This window comes from Photinus pyralis, unplaced genomic scaffold (assembly GCF_008802855.1).
Source record: "Photinus pyralis isolate 1611_PpyrPB1 unplaced genomic scaffold, Ppyr1.3 Ppyr1.4_LG8, whole genome shotgun sequence".
Lineage (NCBI taxonomy): Eukaryota > Metazoa > Arthropoda > Insecta > Coleoptera > Lampyridae > Photinus > Photinus pyralis.
The window spans coordinates 32,993,978-33,010,765 of record NW_022170819.1 but is presented as its reverse complement, the minus strand read 5'-3'; positions in this window follow the sequence as shown (position 1 = coordinate 33,010,765).

Below are 16,788 nucleotides of genomic sequence, written 5' to 3'. Positions count from 1 at the left end.
ATACACAACCTCACTTTTAGTAAACATCTTTCCTGATAACTAACACATACTACTCCGCTAATAATAGTACATGCCTCCTCATCTCACAGTATTGACGCTCGGCCTGAAGATGACCTTACGAGGTTGAAATCGATAGCCGCAATAGAACCAATAAAAACGTGTTTATAAAAGATTTTCTTTGATCCCATTCTAACTCGACACTAACCAGGATGCCGCGGGCGGCATCCATTGATCTTAATGCTCCGATTCTGAAGATGCCGGCAATAAAAAAGGTCTGTTTTCCGAAGTGACCGCCGCCAAGTGTTGAACTCGTCCGATTCGGGGAGTTGCCGTTTACTCTGAGTTTACCCGAAGCAAGGCCGTACCCCTTGGTATCGCTCGAGTTCGTCCGTTCCGCCGACAGCACATCCAGGTTGCCGTCGATTGCCGCTACTCTCGTCCGCTCACAAGATTTAGTTATTATAATTTGTAAAATTTATTTTTCTTTTGAATTATAAACTTGTAGCAAATGTAGCAAACGAATTTCTGGGTCACTGAACATTTAATGTCTTCCTTGGGTGATAAACAAAATACTGAAAACAGAATTGGAAAATTCGAAACCGTTCGGGAGTTATCTTGTCCACAGACGGACGGACGGACAGACAGTCCAAAATCATGAACTCGCTAGGAGCTCGTTAAGAATTATTCCGCTAATGATTATTCAATTTTTCATGCCGTGCAGGATTTATTACCGAAGTTCGTCGCACCTTCTAGAGATTACTTGATTCTACTGTAGGTAAAACTCGCGGAACTTCAATTTAAATTTCGCACTCGAATTTTCTAATCTTGGGGTTTTCTATTATGCCCCAACAAACGCTTTGTGAATTTGAACAAATTTACTTAGCGATACAAACGGTTAAATTTTCAGTATTTCAAATGCGAAATAATCAAAATTTTAAATTCGAAATTGAATGGTCGCACTGATGACCAAAGGTGAATTGATTAATTTTAACTTTCTCCATGGATCACGCACTGGTCTCGCTTCGTACTTAACCACGAATCTTTTAAAACTGTTTCCCAAAACGAATCCTCTCTATTCCTTATTAATTAAAGAACGCCTACAAAATGGCATCTTTATTCACGCACACGGCCATCTTTAATCGTTCATTTGTTTGATTTATTCCCGCCCTACGAATTAAATTAATTAAAATTAAATGTCGAGAAACCCAGCTACCGTTACAAAGTAATCAACGAACTGTTTTAAGCAATTAGAACACCGACCTTACAGTTCCGATCTGTCCCCCTGTCATTATTATCTCTTTCCAAAACACAAGAGAGCGTCGGTTTTTATCGAATGAGTTAGAAAATGTTGTGGAGTTGCATTTTTCAGAATCACAACAAATTTTTTTTGGAGGAGGGTTGGATAAGTGTATGACTTATGCTAAAAAATATTTTATTTTTCATTTGCCTATTATATGACAATTATATCTGTCATATGAGATATATAAAGCAGTCTATGACGCCCGAGGGCATAATGAGAGGGCATAATGAGATGACAATCCATTATGCCCTCTCATTATGCCCTCAAACTGCCTGTCAAATATATTGATGGAGTTATGTCATAAAAAAAAGATGCTACTTGATTCGTATGAAGCACTAACAATAATCATTACATTTGTATATTGGAAATGCATTATTTGGAACGATGAAAAATAAAATGTTGTATGCACCTCAGGCATTACTCGATATTTAACCCTCGGGCGACTTCCAATCCCTCGGGCCAGAGGCCCTCGGGCTCTGTCGCCCTCGGTATAAATATCGCCTTAATGCCCTTGATACATAAATAACTATTATTTGTGCTCTTAACTCAGTTCTTTTCATAACGAGGTAGATAACAAAAAATCCGTTACGCAATTATTAGGTAAAGTATGTTTGCAAGCGAAGATAAGCATCATAAACAACCTACACTATGGAGAATATACTTACATCTTCTTCGACTAAGCACTGAGCATCAAGGGGGAATAACGGTTTCTGTGAAGAGGGCCTGCTGGCCAAATAAAATGCTGAAGCCGCTGCGACGCCAGTTAGAGCCAAAGCACCTGCACCACCTCCTATATAGTGCAGGTACTGTTCCATTTCTTCCACTGAAATGAACAAGAAAACCAAATTAGCTTGGAACACAAAATTCTGGTCATATACCTAAATAAAAGATTAAAAATGTATCGCGAAACGTTCGATTCCTACGCCAATTGCATTGGCACATTCGAATTCTGCTATCATCCACTCGCATTAAAAGATAAATTTGCACCTACTTACACAAACCAACAGTCCGGATTAACTAGAGCGCGTACACAACTAAGTAATTTCCCAAAAAACAATTAAACCAAACCGTATACGCAGTTTGCGGTTCCATTTGCCGGTCTCTTTATTTCAAAACTTGCTGCATTTTAAGGTTCCTGTACTATAATTTGAAATTTGACTTTTACCTGTCAAACTTCAAAGCCGAATAGCCAACCTAAATGCAGCAAAAAAACTAGTGTCGCAGGCCAACGATTCGAGAAGGGAGAAGGACAAATAAAAAACGAATCGAAATGTCTAAAACGCACGAGTGACTTCTATTAATTTAAGATTTGTGGTCGCGACCAATCAGTGGACCGTGATCAATTATTTCTTAGACGGTGCATGTCCTCCAGAATCATTATCTAATGTAGCACTTCTTGGCACTAGTAATTTAAGACAATCTGTTGTTATTTAACTGATTCTAAAACACGTTTTGCATAACTGAACGAACGATTCCGTAAAGATTTGGAAAAATACGATTAGTTGAGACTTTACCTTAAACTTTTAGCAACTTTGTATCAGGAGAATATAGTGAGCGAGGAGGTGTTCATGCTCCTAATACACGAAATATCCATTAACAAACTCTGGGAAAATTTTTCGGCTACCGGGAGAAATTAGGTTCATAGCCGCGTGCATATTATTAAATCATTTTCTTAACATTGGAAATGTTTATGTTGTCGTATAGGGTATAAAGTTGCGGGTTTCGTTCAAGTGACGAGTGTACCGTACTCGGCCGTGATCGGTAGGTTAAGAAAAAGGCACGAATACTGTCGATACGGTACTTACTTAATAGTATGCTCAATTTTGCTAATTCCAATCTAAAATTCTCGTACATTTCCTTTTGATAGTTTTAAGAGCACGTTACGACGCTTTTATTATTCAGAAAGTTTATGTGATCCAAGTGAATAAGGGTTATTAGGCGTTATACGGTTATCTGTGAATCTGTGTATTTTTTCTAGTATATTTTCCATTTGGTTTTTTAATTTTTTTTCAGTACTCGTGGAAAAATTTCCGTTATCCGTTTAACGTTTCTTGTTTTTGTATTGACCACTCAATTATTGATTTTTATTCTAAGATGTCCCTAAAATCTTGTTTTTCCGTATCAAAATTTACAATCATATACGAGGTGTTTCCCGTTCTCTACCTAATTTCCACAGTCGCACAAAAGATTTTCAATTTTGAAAAAAATATGCATTAAAAAGGCCGGGATTTGTAATTATTTGTATGATTCTCAGATTCATCCATTTTTTCTCTCATTAAACTTTCTCCTTGTTGTTCAAAGTGTTTGTTTATTACCTATAAATTTTAATGTCTTTTATTGATATCTATCTTCGCCAAGTCCACTTTTTCAGTTTTGTAGTTTTTTTTTTAATTTCATGATGTAGCACTACATCATTTGCATTCCTAATGTTAACATTTTGAATTATTTTTAGCGCATTTTTTAAGAATTAAAAAAATGTGCTGTTGTTTGCGTTTTGTACGTCCGTCAATCCGGACCCACTTCTACCGTTTTGAATTGATTCCCCCTATAGTAGGGGAATGGTCCTAGAGTCCTGGAATTTTTTGCAGTAGGTATAGCCTATACCTTGAAGGTGTGCCAGACGGCCATCAAATTTCGCTGTCTAAAAGGGGGGCCCCCCCACAAATTATTTCCTAAGATGCTGTTTTTGAAAGTAAAACGTGCATAGCTTTTACATACGACAACCAACTGGTCTCAGATTTTGCATACGCATGCATAGTAGTGCTAACTTAAAGTTTAGGAAATGGGGGGTGGGGGGTTAAACACATGTTCTACCCTCCATGGTATTCTAATGAAAGGTCTCATCGAAATAAATTGGTTTGTACAAAGTTAAAAATTAATTGTACCTCTAATTGTATTTTAAGTAAAGGTTTTCTACCAACTAATGCCCTTCTTTCTGTCCTCTTATCAAAGTACGGGGTGGAGGGGGTGGGGGTGGAATTAATTTAATCCTTCATGGTACTCTAATGAAAGGTCTCAACGAAAGGAATTAATTTCTACCAACCGTAGCCCTCCACCTCGACCTCTTATCGTGATCTGGTATATTCCCTTATACCTCAAGAACGGATTGTCGGAAGAGGGTACTCACGAAGAGCGATTGAGACGTTTGCAAGAAATATATCCATTGGTGATGTCAAAACAAAAGCTATTTCGGTTAAAAAAATGCGCTTTATCTGCACAAGAGTTGTGCACAACTTATACTTGTTTTGATTTATTTGCAAAATTTTTGATATTGCTGTAATCGAATTGGGGTGAGTGTAGTCTTAATTGCTTAGAATTTCTCTTCGTTCGTGATGTTACATATCTGGCAGTTTTGAACAGTTTCCGCTATAAATATTACGCTCTTCATTAAAGGCGAAAGACGTAAGTTACGCCACTGTATATCTCTTGGCGCGAATCTTAATAATTCAATTGCACAAGGACGAAGGCTCGCAAGTGGATGTTTTCGTCGAGCAAGAGAGAGAAGAGAAGGACGCGGGAATTTTTTGTGGATGCGACACAAATAAGATTCAAGAAATTGGGTAAATTTTTTCTTTATTTTCCTTTGTAATTGTACCGTTTAAGTAGGGTTTACGTAATTGCCTTTGTATTATTTGCTGTTGATTTAATATGTGCTTGTTATTACAAATTTGAATTTGCAGGGTTTTTGTCTAAGATTGCACAATGTTGGTAAATGAGTTACGGGACATACTTAAGGGTAGCTTTGTTCATTTGTTATAGACAGCACATACGTAATGTGTTCTTATGTAGGTACTAACAATTTCGTTAATAACGTAGCTTTAATTATCTATGTTTGTAAAATTGCAAGTTGTCCAATCCATTTAATTCAGTTCGAGGTTGAAGATTAATATACAGGGTGTTGATACAATTGAGGATATCTTGAAGATCTTGTGTAAGTATGTAGTTAAGAGTGGAAGTATTTTTATTATCGGCTTGTGGGATGGATCGGGGGTTTTTCTTTGTATTTATATGGGAGCGTGAATGAGAATCATTCCCTCTGATTCGGTAGGAAGCGAGTTTTTCTCATACCCGACTCCTCCGTTCAAAAATGTTGATTAGCCGAAAGAAATCCTGGCAGGGAATTCCAAATGGTTTTGATTAAGGTCCATTAACCCTTCGAGATTGTTTTGTTCTTGTGCAGTTTCGAGCCCATGTTTATGACTCTATAATTATTGTAAATGAGTTTCACTTAATCCCTAGAACTGCCTTCGCTCGACCCGTAAGCCCAGTAAGATTGAATGAATCTCCCCCCCCCCCCCCAATCCCTTATTCCCAAATTACGTTAGCAGGTCATAAGTGCGAAATGTGATTATTTTTCATGACTCCCAAATATTTATGTTATCTGAGTGCTGTTATGTGATGGATCTTGAAACCTTATTATATTATGTATATGTTGTAGCAGGCACCTGGTGTGAATCTACAAGCTCCGTTGCACAACATCCTTAATAAATACATTAATTTCCGTGAAAGGGAGAGGCAGATGATTACCACATGTGAAATATCAATGTAAAGTCATGATTGAGATCCAGACTGAGAACTCTTTTTCCTTCCTTGTTCAATATACGTAATTCTAAATTTCAATATAAACCTCTCGCCAGGGAAGATTGCCGGTCATAGAACACTTGTCCCGGTCTACAATCTATGTTTTTCTAAAGATGTGAGCGACTTCCGGGATAGTATCGTGTCAATGTTGAACAAAAGGACTTTTCGTTCAACATTGGCACGATCCTATTCCAGAAGTCGCTCGCATCTTAAGAAAAACATAGATTGTAAATCGACACAAGGTGTGCTGTGACCGACAATCTTTCCTGGCGAGAGTTATAAATATAATGGTACAACTTGTCTGAAGGTCACACGAAGTTTTGCGATCCGTCAAGTTTCTCGACGGAATAGAATTCCCCGTGAAAAGTTGAGGTGATATTCATATGTTCAAAATTAGATCTGTTAACTCCCTAAAAAAAAAAACCCTTAAAACATGCACAGATGACGTCATCAGTGAAGCGTTCTGCGTTAAATAGGGCGCGGAAACGTCTGTGAGGCGCCTTAAACTTTCTAAAATTTCGATCCGCACGTGTTGGAAACTTTTTAACGCCGCGAAAAGGCGTATTCTCCTTAAAATGGGAATTTTCCGCCATTTTAAAAAACTTAAGCGTCAAAGTGACGGACGAGTCCATCTCGTGAAAGACGGAGGTGAGTCCACCGTCGGGTGCTATTTTTGCCAAAAATTTGCGAGGAACGGATACGCTATATCGGCGCATCGGCGGGAATGTAAGTGAATTTCCCTCTTAAAACGCATAGCCGTGTTTTAAATGTCTGTAAACTACGTTCTAGGGAGTCCACTAAAGCCAAATCGTTAATAGAAATGCATTGACAATAACCTAACATTACTAAACATTAAAATTTCAAGCTTTCAAAATGTCGGTTGTGCGCAAAAGAATTAAATTAATCCAAACGCCCGAAATTCTGAAACGTTATACGGTTCCGGTCACAAAACACAGTTGATACCAATCCCGAGCGATCGGCATTTAAACCAACCACTTGCCCGAAATTCTGGACCGTGTTATAGGTTCCCAGTCACAAAACACTGGGTTCATACCAATTCCGAGCGAGCCGAAGGCGAGATCTTCATAAATTAACCGCTCGCCCAATGGATTCTAAATCTTGATTTGGTGAATCAACGTAAAGCACATGTATAATTGTTATTGAATGCGAAATGACGTTGATTGTCCTTTTTGAGTAGCGATAAGAATGTAGATTGATTGATAACGACGAAGGCGATGAACAACGAAAGTTACGTTGCTTGAACGATGCAGACGACGATAACCACGACGAAGGCGAGGGCGATGTATAAATTAAAATCGACTAAGTGACATGGTACTTTTTAACAGTCATGTTCATGTACGACATCTTTTATTCGATTGCGCGCATATATTCATGCCATTTGCTACATTGCTACATTGTTTTCAGTTCTGAGCTTCATTTTATTTAGTACTCAGCGTCCCATTTCTACTAAGAATGACAGATTTTATTAGAATGCACAATCATTTGTTTCACTTTTATCATCTACCCTAGCCGTTAAAGTGATCACTTCTATCTACTCTTACTGTTACTGAGAGCCTACGTATTTAAACCTATTAAAATGTTAATTTAACATCTCTAGAAACGAAAATAGATATACATACCTGAAAAAAACCACATAATAGAATTGGAAGTGTTAATACGACCTTAGTTCATTAACGTTCATTATCACTAATTAAACTATTATTCGGCGAGATGAGTGAACACGTCAAGTACCCGTAGCGCGGAAGACTACAATCTCTCAACAAAAAACTGATGACTTTTTCGGTGGTGATGTTATTTGGTTTTTTAAGTAACCTAATTTATATGAATCTTGTGTATTTTATGATAACGCAATTTATAATAATAATTATTATTATTTAAATATGAAACTTGACGAATTTGTATTTTTACACGCGGTCGTTAATTCAATGTTAATTAAATTTACGGAAAATGCACCTCAATTACATGTTAAAGTCCACCATAAAGATTTTTCGAAGGACTCAAGACACGTTGGAATTTGAACCAGCAAAGAAGGTACACTCATCGCATGCCAGCCGTGAAATCCAGCACCAAAGAAGAGCAATCCAGTGAACTGGTTCGAAAATTAATAATAGAAAGAGTAAACCATCTTGATTAGCGTTTATCCAAGAACAAGAAATTACGTTGCTGGGCATGGGCAAGGCCGGACATCTAAGACGAAATTGCTCTCAGCGTGGGAACAAATCCACCTTCATCAATCCACTCCACTTTCAATAAACCATCGACACAACTTCCAAATACAACAATACTTCCCGTTTACTATATAAGCAAATCGTGTGTTTAATGGAAGTTCCAATATCGACGCCGAATTGATGTCGCACTCTTCTAAATTGGTTATTTGATAGTTTTTCTATTGTAAAAATATACAGTACGGTTGTAAAGTGGTAAGAAAAAGTGACACTTCTTTAGCGTTCGATTGTTTTCCATGACAACGAGCCAATTAACAAAAATTTTTAAAACATTTAATTGTGAAATGCGTTCAACATGCACGTTCTGAGGAAAATACCCGTTATCAAAAGTGAAGGTTTATAATGTCCAAGAAAACTGCAAACGCGAACGAATTGAACCAAGCTGCGCGATTGGTACAGAAATAAATCTATCAGAAAAATCTTTCTTTCGGATAAGAACTGCTTGCTCTGGTAACCAACACCTGAATTAATCTTACGTTTTGCGTTCAAAAACAACTAATATCTTGAACCACGTACGTACCGATCTCGTAGCCCGAGAACTAATACCTGAAAATCTCCCGGGATGACCCCTACCTCTTCTTACTTAAATAGTTTTCCACTATACCGAGATGATCTCATGCTTGTCTGCGGTTTGAATCCCCAAAACCAATTAAGATAACAATTTCCTGTTACCATGACATCTTGATGCTCAGCCATCCTGAAGCTTCATCACTCCATACAATTTAAATATTCAGAAAAAACGATCGCGAATTCCACCACATACGTACACTTTTTCTTATAATTCCATCAGCGATACAATTAATTGGAAAATTCGATCTTCTACTTTTGACACTTAAACCTCGACTTAAACTACACTAAATTCTCAAACATAATCAAAATAAGGTCCCGAAAACATCATCGATTGAAACTCGCCAACGTCATGCAACGGGATTCAGTGAAAGGAACAAGAACAAGTATAAATTGTGCACAAATCTTGTGCAGATGAAGCGCATTTTTTTTAACCGAAAGAGCTTAGTAAATAGTTGAGTTATAACTTTATAAGGTAGTAGCATGCTATAATTATGGATGATGTTTACCTTCTTGCTATACGATTAATGGGGAGGGGACACATAAACATTTAAAGGCCGCTTGGCATACATTCAAAAATCTACGCTATATAATGAATCTAGAATCTAGTCCTTAGAAAAGTTCTGCTAAATATTGTGTCTCGTTTGGACCATCTTTCCGCCCTTTGAGAGTACCCTCCTCCGAAATTCCGTTCTGCATGTATATATGTACTGAAAGTTTTAACATCGCCAGTAGATGTGTCTCGCCCAGACGTTCCACTTGCCCTTTATGAGTACCCTCTTCCGATACTTCGTTTTGAAGATATTCGCTTCGACTGCTCGATGTGTCTCTTCCAGACGATTCATTTTAGCTGTGGAGTATTCTCCTCCATCCAACCGTTTTCAAGATATTCGTTTTTAAAGTTTTGACATCACCAATGGACATATTTCTTCCAGACGTCCATAATCTTTCTTTGCGAGTACCCTCCTCCGACAATCCGGTCTTAAGGTATAAGGATAAGGGCATACATACCCGATAAGGGGTCGAGAAGGACTATGGTTGGTAGAAATTGCTCTTAAGATAAGGAAATTTGATGGACACACATTTTTTTAATTCTTAAAAAATCGCTGAAAATCGACATTGAACCGCCTTATCCTAAATACACACCACACGGTACAATGAGCTAAGATACAAACCCACTTTACTTTAGTTAACATAAGAACCACTTGTTGACTTTCAAATAATGTTAAATTTTTATACTAAATATGCCGACGGCTAAGCTCAAGGTTACGAATCTTTAGTGCAATTACCTTCAAGGAAAGTTTACCTGAAAAAGTTATCAACTCGTCGCGTCCTGATTTAATCCATCAACAATACATTATTGCCCCATTTTTTAACACAAATTCACAATCTTAAAAATAGGATAATTTTGAACCCAGCTGGAGAGTGATCATTATTTAATGATGAATTCAACTGCAAAGTTATAATCACCTTCTAGATGGGCCCACACTTAAAATACATGTGCAGTTCAAGTCTGTTTCCAGCTCGATTGAATTACAATGTCCTGGATCGTACAACTCAAGTACGAACTGTTCTGCCAGTATCACTCCAAACGAGAAAAGTTCACGTAAATGAAAGAGACCCTGACTTCGGTAATCTCACGCGATTACACAAAATTACGTAATCCGCCGCTATACAAAATTTTCATTTAAGTGTCCCCTGCGGACAAATAGCCAAAGAAAACGTCGATCGCGTTCACGTAGATCCTTTCGCGGCCCAAAACCACCCCCGGTGATTTTACTTAACCTCCCGCGGTACGGCGCAACTGCTCTAACGGTTTAAACTGAATTTTCTCTGCTACGCCGCCCCCTTGGGGCTTCGAATTTAATTTTCCGGCGGCTTGAACTGAATTTCTTTTCACCAACGATTCATTTAACCACGCCGCGCAGACTACGGTTTATTGACTTAATATTTTTTTCCGTACGACGCGGACGCTATCGTGATTTTGTGCCTAATACCTCCCGGCGACCTAATTCCCACTTTACCAAAGCTACCCCAATCGGTGGTTCGAATAATCGAATCGGTTCCACCAATAGAATTCATTTCTTTCAGTCAATCACATCTCCAGAATCGGCTGAAAACAAAACGTTGCGCAACACACTAATAACGATGGATATAATAATAATGATCTTTTATTGGACAGTGCATACAATATGTATTTATACAAAAAGAAATTAGAAACAAAAATGTTTCAAGTCACTATCCAATGGAACGCAGTGGAATGAACTATTTATACGAGTATTTATACAATGATATAAAGTGTGATTAACATACATACGTATGAGAATGACGATTGAAACAATGCTAAAAAACGGAAAAAAAACATGTTTCGTGTGTTGTTGACAAAATAAGTCAAGCGTAATATGTCATCAGCAAGATTCTAGTTTATTTCGTTGTAAGTCGCGACTTTCTGGCGTCGCCAACTTTCACACGCATTTAACTGGACAGTACTGTACGCCCAAATAAAAAGTTGAAAAATTTTACTAATTCCATTACCGGGCTCCCGTTACAAATAGTGTTCCATTTAAAATTACAAATTTGTGTCATTGGAAATGCTCTTCAAAAATTCATGTTATTTCCGAGGTTACTTCATAAAAATATAAACTTAATGCGCGCGTAGTAAGTGCGCAAATAAATTTAAGTTTTAAATTGTCACCTCGTATGTGGGCCTCCGCAATAATTTGTACAAGTCGGCACCTTTGAGTTTAGATAATGTTCCTGTCTACAAAGTACAGTGAGTCATAAAAAAAATACTTCCTCTTTAATGAGAAATGCGAGAAAACAGTTTGCATTCTCACGGACGTTTTAGTGAACCCGTTTTTTGGATCACACAGTATTGTAATCAGTAAATATCGCGGTACATTTATCTCCCATGCAGCAAAAGAATCTCTAAATGTTAGATTACCTGTCTCCGGTTACTTTATCAAACAACAAACATTTCGGTGCACACCACGCGCATATTTTCGTATCGATAACAGATTTTTGGCTTAGTTGCAAAACTGCCTAATTTTGGCTACAGTAACGTACGACAAAGATTAAAGGTTCATTCCCGCTATTGTGACGCAGATATGGGAATGACAATGACACAGAGCGTCGTCATCGAGTTATTTATCTCACGACAGAAGATATTTTGCAAATTTCAATGGAAATTCGTAGTAACCTTGAACGGGATACTAAACTTGCTCACTCCCATTTACGATTAGGTGCAAATTATCGGTGAGAAAACAACGTGCGAAAGCCGCAGGCCTACGATCATGTGTGCATTGGCCATTATCGGAGTATAACGGCTTTTGTGCAGACTTCCGTTACTTACTTGGACTTGGAAAGATTCGCCTTCTTCCAATATTGCAAACTATTGTTTTGCGCGTGAGAATTGTATTAAATTCGGAGGAAACCTACGCGATTGCGATAACGATAAGGTACTTTTTAATCACATGCAAACGGAACCTTGCCAAATGCCAATTTTAGTCAATGTTACAGGATTAAAATGTTAATTACACAAGCTTAAGTTCCAATTACAACAGTAGGTACTCCCGTCATTTAGTTATTTATGGGTGGCGAATCGAAGCCGTGCAAAAAGACACATAAATTGAAATTTGCCATTCCGGCCGTTGCGAGATTAGCCCAGACTTTGAAATTAGTAATAAAGTGTGACTTAAATAAACGCAGGTAAAGGTTATAAATACCTGTACATATTCTACAATCAAATCCTTTCCATTTAATTTAAAAACACTCACTCTTTGTTAGCCGCATCTTCATGGTTTTAGGTTAGAACTCGAGTTTGCACGTATCAAGCTGGTTGCCTAACTAAAGCCAGTTGTTAAAGAAAATTTGCTATTCTAATTTTTTATGAATATATGAATAGCATGGAGGTATAAATTTCAGTGTTGTAATAGTAAAGTAACACGTGTTGGATGTATATTGCTTTAACTACAGCAATGTTAATTACGTCCCGTCCAATAGCTACTAATTAATTGAGTGTGTGGGCCAGTGGAAACTGTACTTAAAAAGTACTCATTTTGCAGCAAATTTGCCAAACCCTATCCATACAAAATGAACATTACTAAAATTATAAACAAAACAATTGTTTTTACTTTTGCAATATTCGATTCCCTCATACCAAGAGTGTAATGTGTGTTGCCTAAACCGATGTTAGGAACCGAAACCGGAAACACCATTCACGCAAGAGAGCTAACAATTATTTTGAATCGCATCTTACATGCAATTTAGCTTATCATAAATACAATTATTCAAATTATTGAATGTTATATATAATGGTGAATGAAACCATTTTTTCGCAATTTATATTTTGTTTTGGATAATATGGGGTATTCAAATTGTAAAGAATATTTAGTGCAGCAAGCTTATGGAAAAATGGGGGAACTAATTTAGACATCGAGATTTTAAAAGTGAGCGATGTTACAAACATGCGACTTATAGCCTTAGTGTAATTACACTATGTTATAGCGTAACAGACCCTTGATAATGCAGGGGTGGTAAAATGTTAGTTTACGAGGAAGAGAATTATAAAAACCAGGTAGATAGAACGTCCTTGTTGAATATCACTGGTAATGATAAAATCAATATTAAGAGTAGGTAAATCAGGGTTACTTTTTAACAACCCTTACTTACCTGACGACCTATACCAAGTCTACCTTATACCTGGGAGGTTTCACTCTGGGCTCGACTCTGGGTATACAGTGTGTTCGAGGTAATAGGTTCACCTTGATATCTCTTACTTTGCGAGATTCGAAAAAATGGCTAAATATATGCGACATCACATCCGATGGCATATTGAAATTTCCGGTATCACTTCTTTGAAGAGAGCAGTCAATTTACTGTACGACAACTAGGCATTTATGCATATGGTTGATACAAAAAAAAACGAAGAAATTTCGTGTGCTGTCAGGATGCGCGGTGTCTGTTGCGTTATACCAAGATGTTACGTCTTCAAAACGGAACATTGAACAAGCTGATGGAGATGAAGGTCTTTTCTGTGTAACACAACAGACACTGCGCGTGCTGCATCACGAATTTGCCCATTTTTTATATCAACCATATGCGTATTTTATGCTATCGCACAGCCTTAGATCATATAAACATAGATATAACCTCCCATTGGCTTTCAGGAGCATCTGTGCCAATCAACGAGATAAAAAATTGGCTTAAGGCGAGTAACTTTAGCGCATTTCTTATGAATCGATCAGTACTTTCCGAAAGATTATGTAACGGACTATTTAATGTGTACAAAGGAAAATAAGTTGCTTATGGGATAAGCATAAGAAACAGCATTGCGCAGTCTGCGCATGCGCAACCTGATATTTAAAATATGCGATATGTTTGCCTTTACTAGAAAAATCTTTGGAAAAAAATATCTCCATAAATAATAAAGTTGACTTACTCTATATGCGATATGTTCGCTTTACTAGAGGTGCCTATTTTAAAGAGAGATCTTTATAAGTAAACAAAGTTGGCATTTTGCAGTTTGCGCATGCGCGCATTTGATTTTTACTATTTGCAATGTGTTTGGCTTTACTAATGACATGTGTAGCAATTTTTACTAGAAGCATCTATGGGTAACATTTCAAAGAAATATTTTCATAAATAAGGCAGTTGGCAGAATGCGCATAACTAATGTTTACAATATCAGATATGTTTGCCCGAATAAAATTTCAAAAAAATATCTCGATAACTAGGACAGTTAACATTTCGCGTCCTGCGCATATTAATCCCATGTTTACAGTATGCTATACGTTTGCTTTTACTAACAGCATCATTGGTTAAAATTTCAAAGAAATATCTCCATAAATAAGAAAGTTGACATTGCGCAATACGCAGATTAATCGTCAATATTTTTCTTTGTTCAGGTGCCAGAGCTATAAGCTACCGAATGAAAAAAGGACGAACTAAATATCGAGGTAAATGCCTTGAAAACTGTAGTAGTTTAGACCTCGGATAGACGGACGGACTGAAAAAGTGGCCATAATAGCGCCTTTCAACATGAGTTGGAAAATGCGTTAAAAAATGGAATGCGTATGCGCCCACCCGACTTTCTTAGTTCTGGCCGAATTTTCCAGAAATTTTAACTAATGTGGAACTGCGTTTCAATTTTTTCTTAGGGTTCATGATAAGCTGTGATGGTACATCAAACATAGAACCCTTTACTTTACTTTAAAGAGAGATGGGCAAACAAATTCTAATCCCAACGAAATCTGGTACGTGTGATCTTGACCCAAAGAGACTTAATTGTACAGGTAAGATGCCACCATGCTCAGAAAAGCCCCGGAAAATATGCTAACTAATTTTGAAATAATTCTAACTGGCCAATAGAAAGCCTCCAAAACGACACGATACATTCCGCGCCATAATTATTAATAATCAGAATTGAAAATCTTAAGTTGGGTTTGAAAATCTTACAATCTTAAATGTGTACCTTTTTGTAAATAGAGGTAGAAATAAATAATTTTACTATTTCCCCTTGATGTTATGCAACTCATATAGCGCGTGGCCTGCTTATTAGGCGCCAGAGCAAAGCGATGCAAGCTTTATAGGGGAGTCGATGGTGTCCGTCTGTCCGTGAACACGATAACTGCCAAACGCTTGGACCGATTTGGTTCAAAATTTGCACAGTTGACCTATATGCAACAAGCCTAATGAAAATGGGTCAAATCCAATGACCACGTGGGGTCACACCCAGGTGCTCTGTCGCTTTTTTAGACGCTCTTTATGGGTTTATTTTTAGCACATTTTCCAACTGATGTTGGAAGGCGCTATTATGGCCACTTTATCCGTCCGTCTCCTACAGTTTTCAAGATATTTAGTTCGATTTTTTTGCATTCTGTCGCTAAATGCCCTGACACCTCAACCAAGAAAAATCTCGACAATTAATATGCGCATGCGCAATGTTAACTTTCTTATTTATGGAGATATTTTTTTTTAATTTTAACCACACTTGCTTTTACAATATCTCCTCGTTTTTTATTCTATCGAATAAATCCTTTTTGAAAAATGTAAAAAAAAGTGCTTCTTTGAGTATACAAGAGGTTCGAAACATTTTTTTAATTCAAATTTATTTTAACTATTAGTCCTTGTACATGATATCATACTTTTGACCTCTAGTTTTTTCCGTTGTAACAAAACTTTCGTGTAAAAATAAAATTATCCGATTAAAATCAAGCTCTTGTGTATTTACCCCCGATAAATTTTGACCCCTATGTAGCCTACTAAGCTATAAAGCTCAACTTAAATTTTGAGAGTTAATTGAATGTTTACAAGGGTTTTAGGTTAAATTTGAAGGACGATGTGGAGTTTGCAGGCCGAGACGAAGTCGAGGGTAGCAATCACAATGAGTGATTAACATGTAAGTCTTTCGGACTCGTGTAATAAGCAACATTTTTCTATAAACATGGAAAATAATTGAAATTCGCCAATTTAGATAATATGGATTTACTACATAAACATTATATATATTGAAACTTTAACACTTTACTTTTATTTTGAATGGAATGCTTGCAATTAAATTTCAAGGTGTATCTCGTGTTGTGGGTACTGTTAAAAAGCGTACTATTTATATGAAACAACTCGTAAGGAACTTTTTTTTCAACATTTACTCAAACGTTTACTTAGTAAGTAACTATAACTCACCCGTTTCTTGTAAAGTGACACGGTCATGAGGACTTGCGAAATATCAATAACTGGCGTATAAAGCGCAACGGAAGTACCTACATAGATTAGTCCAGATATGTTTTTTTTAATACAATTCGTGTTACACGACACAATACAGGCGTAATGATTTACATTTCGCCCCAATGAATACGACCATGATTCACATTATTATTATTATTTTGTTGTGTTTACGGATCTTAGAACCACAATACGCGAGACAATACGTTACAAATGATTTACTACCTACTTAGTACTTACATAAAATTTACTAATGCTTATCAAATAGGTAGGTGCACAAACAGTTGTCACTTGGAATGTCTTATCTATATGTTCATATTTTTTTATTACGTACGTTTCTCATCCGGTTCCTATATATACCTTGCTGTAAGT